The sequence below is a fragment of the Sturnira hondurensis genome, unplaced genomic scaffold, assembly GCF_014824575.4.
Source record: "Sturnira hondurensis isolate 20B ecotype Veracruz unplaced genomic scaffold, ASM1482457v3 Scaffold0006849, whole genome shotgun sequence".
In the NCBI taxonomy this organism is placed as follows: domain Eukaryota; kingdom Metazoa; phylum Chordata; class Mammalia; order Chiroptera; family Phyllostomidae; genus Sturnira; species Sturnira hondurensis.
In genome coordinates, this window is record NW_028079480.1 from 3,341,916 (window position 1) to 3,348,818 (window position 6,903).

Here is a 6,903-nt window from a genome sequence, read left to right on the forward strand (position 1 = left end):
AGAAGGTTCCATTTCCTCAGAGGACTCTGTAGGCAGAATTGAGGCTTCTTGTTGGAATGATAAAGGTTCAGCATTTTCAGAGATATGAAGGCTCAAATGCGAGGTTTTGCTAATCCAGGCCAGGGCTTGGTGAGCCTACACGGAAATGGAGGTCACCAGGACAGAGTCTGGGGCTAACTCCGGAGACTGAGGTGCCTGGACCAGCAGCCACAACAGCTACCGTGTAAAGAGGAGCCATGGGGCCCAGAGGTGCAGCCTGGACATGACAGAGAGAAGTCCAAAGCACAGCAAGTGACCCAAGCGAGTGGGATGCTGGCCCCACAGGCTGAGTGAGAGCCAATGATTGGCAGATGTGTCACAATTGGCAGCTGTGTCATGCATGCACACCTTAGCAACAAAGCACCCTGCCCCCACCTCAGGTTCCAACCTTTATTTAGGCAACATTTATTAGTCTTGGGTTGAGAGTAACTGCAGAAGAGCAAGCCTTTTTCCCCTGCAGAGCGGGGACCAAGCAGTCCTTTTCCCCTGCAGAGCAGACAGCTACCTCTTGCTGGTGCTCCCCTCCCTCCTCACAGTGAGGCAGGATTTAAGCTGCACACCTGAGTGGCCCCAGACTCCAGCAGCCCAGAGATGGTGGGATTGGGGGGTTGCTAATGAAGGTGAGGCTTGGGGTTTGGTGCACAGCTTCCCAAGGAAGCCACAGGGCCTCACACCCCCAGAAATTCAGAAGTGCTAGTCCAGTTCTAGCAATCTGAACTCCTCCTCAAAGCTGAAATCTGAGAGACATTCTTCTCTTTGGCCATACTGCTTCCAAGAAAAGTAGATGACAGCTTTTCTAGTTCAAGGGTCATCATGAAGATGCTCTCAACTGTTCTGACACTTGTGTTATTCCCATGTCTCAGTCTCAATGTGGCTTCTTCTATAAGTCCTTGGTTATGAGGACTTCTCTCCAGCTAGTCTTCAGTTCTTTACTCAGGATTATGTTTCTATAATTTAATTGTAAATCCAGTTTGATCCTGGGAATGTAACAAGTAATAAATAATTTGTACCACTCTCACCATGAAATAGAGTTAGAATAATATGTACTAGTAAACACACATATTGACAGTTTATAAGCATATTGCAAGCACCAGCAGTTCCAATTCCTGGCTGTACAAGAAATGGCCTTTACCATGACTTCGGGCGAGGCAGGGTGCCCAACTCTGGGATTCTGTAGAAATCAGTAGGTGCCCTACGGTGGTAGGTACGGCACAATGACTAAGAAAACCTCAGTTCTCCCAGAATGGGATTTGGAGCACACTTGGTGTTTTGATTTATGGATTTCTCAGTTTTGAATATTTTTTTCTGAGAGCGCTCATCTGTTCTGTTTGGGGGCTCTCTGAGAACTCTTGTCTGTCTGCAATGAAACTTTGGTTTCAGTTATTCTTTGCTTGCTTTCTTATCCTGTGAGGACTTGGCTTACTCTTTGCTGTTTTGTGCATACAGTTTGGACTTTGTGCCATTTAGACCTTGTGAAAGTCATTTGCAATAATGTCCCAGTCCTTCCTTTTAGAATATGGGTGTCAGACTCATTTTCACCGGGGGCCACGTCAACCCTGTGGTTGCCTTCAAAGGGCCGAATGTAATTTTAGGACTGTATAAATGGAACTACTCCTGAACTAGGGGCAACTAGCGCTGAGCTCTGCTGCTGGGTACAAACAAGGTGCCGGGCTGGATAAAATCAGGTGGAGGCCGGATTCGGCCTGTGGACCTTATGTTTGCCACCTGTGTTACAGAAGATTTAGTTTGAGAGTACTCATCTGTTTGAGATTTATCTTTGCTTTCGATGTTTTTGTTTCTGTTTTGAAATGGGCAGCTCAATCTTGATGCCATCAGAGAATCCATTAGGTCACATTTTAGCTGACTGGTCAACTTATGCTATGTCAATGACTAATTAGAATCGTTTGCCAAAGTTTTGGTAAATAGAGTAAGATTTCTTATGTGCAGACTTTCATGTTGTTACACCACAAGGATCCTACTCAGAATTTAAATTAATAGTGCAAAGAGGGGAAAAGATCTCACTCCCCTCTCAGACTGTAAAACTGAGAAAGTAGAAAAAATGAGGAGATAAGTTTTATATACACTCTAAATCCTCCTCCGGAGGTCTGGGAGTTGCTGCAGTACTGGAAACAATAGGGAAATTAATGCCAAACCCAGAGCAGGTTGCAGAAGTGGGGGCAACTATGCCACCTCAATGTGAAAAAAAAAATGGAACTTTTTAAAATAACTCAAGTGGCTAAAGTGAGCCAAGCCTGGTATCTCAGGCTCCTTAAAGTTGTCAAGGACATATTTTAAAAAAAAGAAAATCTTGTCTTCTGTTATGTGTATGGAAAAACATAAAAACTATCTCAAATATTTTTTCAGGATCATATCGGAAAATATTTGATATTAAGGCTGGTTCTAATTTAATCAGTATCTTTAAAAGTTATTAGCATAAAATGTTTGTTTTGCAGCAATAACTTCATGTTATCTCTTACAGAATTTGTCTGTAAGAGATATTACTCAAGAAAATGACTTGAGTAATAACTGACTTTAAAATCTTATAAAGTTGTTAAGAGTAAATAGATGTAATTAAAATGCAAAGTTTTTGATAAGGCTTTTCAGTAATCATTATAAATAAACCTAGTCATAATTTTCCAAAGGTGACTTGGAACTTTAGAGTTTTTCTGGGTTAAATGGTAAAAATCGTCAAATATCTAGATATTCTGCAGTAACAGAATACTGAAATAATCATAGATCTGAGCTGGCCTACTTTGGCTTTTTATCACAGGGAAGCTAGAAAATGAATTTGGATCTGTTAATGGATGTATACTATACTTTATTTGAAGTATGTCTGTTGAAAATGTGAGTGTGTTTGCCAGTGGGGGGATGTTTCTATAAGTTATGAAATGTATTAATAAAAGTATCATTCTAAAGAATGCTAATTACTTAATTTTAGTTACCACTAAAAATCAAAGTTTCTAAGAATTAAGAATTCTAATCTAGCTGGAAAGAAACTGTATGGTTTGGTAATAGAAAGCGTAAAGTATGAAAACACTTACTGAAGAAAAAAAAGAAAATCATTTGTTCTAAAGTTGGTTATTTCTGAATGAGTTAAGAAGCAGCGAACTAAAAGGAACTGTAAATTGCAGAATGTGTATATCACACAAAGTCTTGTGCAAGTTGAATAAGGCTTATAAAGAGAATCTTGAGAGGAAATTATATAGTTTAGCTGAATAATGAATTTAATTAGGGAAATGAATCTAAATATCAAAAGTAAACTATTAAAGAATTTGGTTCTTTTTTAGTCTGTTAAAGGGGGAAAATTGTTCCTGTATCTGCCTAGAAAGCAAAGATTCTATATTTTTAAAGTAGTTATGTGTTATATTGTGTTAATCAGGTACTTGATTACCTTAAAACCCATATTCTTTATCATAAGAACTGAAGTTTTGCTAGCCTATATTTGTGTTTAATATGTTTATTGTCACTTTGGGTAAATAAATAATTTGTTTCATAATGATATTTAATCTTTTGGTCAATTATGTTTGACAACCTTCCCAGGGCTTTTAAATTTTGAAGGACTTTTTCTTGACCTAGAATTGGCTTTAGGTCATTCCTGTGGGTCCCTGGAATGCCTTGAGGATTTGTTTTTTCTCCTTATGAATAAGAACTTTTGAACTAATTAAACCTATTTGATATGCTTAAAGTACATAAAAAGCTTTGTCAAATAAAGAAATAATAACTATGTTCTATTTGTATGCACATATTTTAATTTTTAAAGTGGAAGTTTTAGAGATTATATAAAAATCTCCAAGAGTCTGTAATGGGGGACACACCCCCCGGAAATTGAGAAGAGGTTTGAGCTGGTCGTGTGTGACTAGAGACTTCGCCCCCTTGCTAAACATGGCGGCCGGAGGAGGGGCAAAGGCAAACAGGGCAGGCACTGTCCCTCATTGGTTGAAAGGCGGACACTCCCACTGGCTTTCAGTGTGCAGGAAATTCTGGGAGAGAACATTTGAAATGGAGTGTGCCAGAAAGCAAAAACTCCGTTGGTTTTTCCTCCTCCCCTGGGCAAGGGGCATGTCAGTGGTCACCAGCAGGCCTGCCAACAGTGGCTAGTGCAGGCCTGTGAGCAGAGGCCTAGGGGCACAGACTCTGAAAGATGCCCGACAGCGACTGGAGACCAGCTAAGCCACCTATGTTTATGATACCTCTGGGTGGGAGAAGAGGTTCCAAGTGCAACCTTGAACTGAGCTGGCAGAGAGTGACAGGGTGATTTTTCTTTGGGTGTCTTAAGAGGGAACAATCGTTGAGGCAGAAGCTTGCCATTATTTCCAAAGACCTTGGTGATAATAGTCAGCACTGTGAACAGATTTTTATCCTTGTGTTATTTTCATTTCTCAAACTTAAGTAGTAGCTGTAAGAAGACTATTTTTGATGTTATACTGTGACCTTCTTTCCCCTTACTTTTGTTACCCAGATATTTTAAGCAGAAATTTGCCATTAAATAAAATATTCCTTTCTTTCCCACCAATCTCAATCTATGGAGATTTGCCTGGAAGGTGACAAGTGGTAGGACCCCAGTCCTCAACTACTGGTTGGGTTCAGTAACAAGCCTACAAAGTTCTGATATACTTTAATTTTTAATTCTAATTGTTATCTTAAAATGTTGTTATAGGAAAGCAAATTCCTTTGTCAATTGTATTATAATCATTTTTGTAACCATGTCATTTGAAATTTTTTTTGTCATTTAGAGACAGTCATTGTTTTACCCTGATGCATTTACAAGTATGTTACATCTTCAGAAAGATCTGTGGAAAGGTCTCTGACTTATTCTAAGTTACATATTAATGAAAATTTTCAGATCATATTTTTGAACTGGATGAAGATTACTAGAACTCTGTGGAATAACTGGATTTATAGAATTATTGGCAAATAATCAGCATAAACAAAAATTGATTGTGAGACAGTGAACTGAAAATGACTGTAGTTTTTGTAACTTTTTGTTGAAAACATTGTTTAATCCTTTTGTTTTTCAGACATAAAGGAACTTGGTTTTTGTTAAAGCAATTTTGTAAATTATACTTCCATAAGCAATATTGAGGCATTTATGTTTTTCTCCCTACCTGATCCCTCTGGAATTGGGCAACTCTTAATGAGTAGTATTGTTTCCATAGCAATATATTTGTTTGCATAGATTCAATAGGAATCTGATTTCTTCCTAAGAGGAAACACAGCCAGTTTCCAATTATGATTTTATTAACCAAGACTTTGACTGGAATATCATGTATTAGAGAGACATGCCTAGACTTTGGATGTCAGCAAAAGCTTTAAAGAATGAAGACTGACTTTGAAGCCAATTCAAGCCCTTTGGAGAGATGGCCTGGCACCTTGCTTATTCATAAGGTTCATGGCGGTCTTTCCAAGTAAAGGGAGAATGTTGCTTTCCTGGGAAATGGCAAGGAAGAATCTCGAGAACTTGCGGGACTTACCCAAAGTTATAGATATTGCAGGTAAAGCCTGATGGCAACTGAGTGGCTTACCTTCTCTGCCTTCTGGGGTTAATTAAAACTCAACCTGGAATCTTATGATTCCAGCAAAGCATATTTAAGAAAGCCTATATAGTCATCTGTGATTCCTGTTATGTTTATGCAAATAATCAGGCTGAATTTGAAATTGGACCTAATACAATGTATGAATTGGTCTTCATTTGGCTCTTTGATAGAAATAACGGTGATTCTAGGAGGGGAAATTGTGTTTTAATAGACTCTATAATACACAGTTATGGACATTAAACTCTGGTTCAGTTGTCTTCAAAGTTTTATTTTTCACTTATGAACAGAACTAGATCCTGAATTTTTCTAGCTTTTGCTCCAATAATATTGAGAACTGTAAAATAATTTGTCTCCACCAGATTACAAGCTCTACTCCTACTCAGGGAATACCACCTCTAGGCACCATTACCACCTTCTTCTGTGCCAAGGCCTCATCACCCTTCTGGGAGAGTGCAAGGATCTCTTGGCTCTGACGGAAAATGATGCCCCCTTTCAGCAGGGAGCAGTTACATAAAGGATCCCGCACTCCTTTTCCCTGAAAGGATTCAGAACCAAGATTGAGGGGGAAATACGGTAGGCAATTGGACAAAATCAGAGCAACTACGATAGGCCAGGTACAGGACACCAAGGCAGAAAGCCTTGGGTGCCTAGCAATGGGCATAGGAAGAAGAAAATAAATTTTCAAAAGGACACATAGGCAGATGGTAAAACAAAGTGATTATTCAAATAATAAGTGAAGAGGCCCAGGGACTCCTCTGGACACCTTCCAATCCATCATTATTTCCCCACAGGAGCCCCTGGTACAATTGACAGTGACAAACAAGCTCATTCACTTTTTAATAGACACTGAAGCCATGTATTCTGTGCTGACATCAAATTGACTAAAAACTCCACAACAGTCTTAGTCACAGGGATAACAGGACAAACAACAAGACTTCCTCCAGCCTTTAGCTATTTTCATGGACACCACAGGGACTCAGGTCCATATTACGAGGAATTTAAGTTTTCTTTATAATACTTGTCTTTATTGTTTTATACTTCCTTATAACTAGTTTTTCCCACACCAGAAAAACTGTATCTGCTCAACAGGCACCTCTAAAGAAATATACTGGCTTTTAACTCACAAGATTTTGCTTTATAACAGGCTCGGGTTGATTATTCCCCCAGAAGATTCAGAAGACATCAATAGCTCCAAAGATATGGAGGAACAAATGACAGTAGGGAATTATAATGTTACCGAACAAAGGGTCCGAGGGGGGGGCAATACTTGGCCCACCGAGGGATGCCAAAAACTGCTGCAGAAAACAGGGACCCCTCCCAAGGACGATAC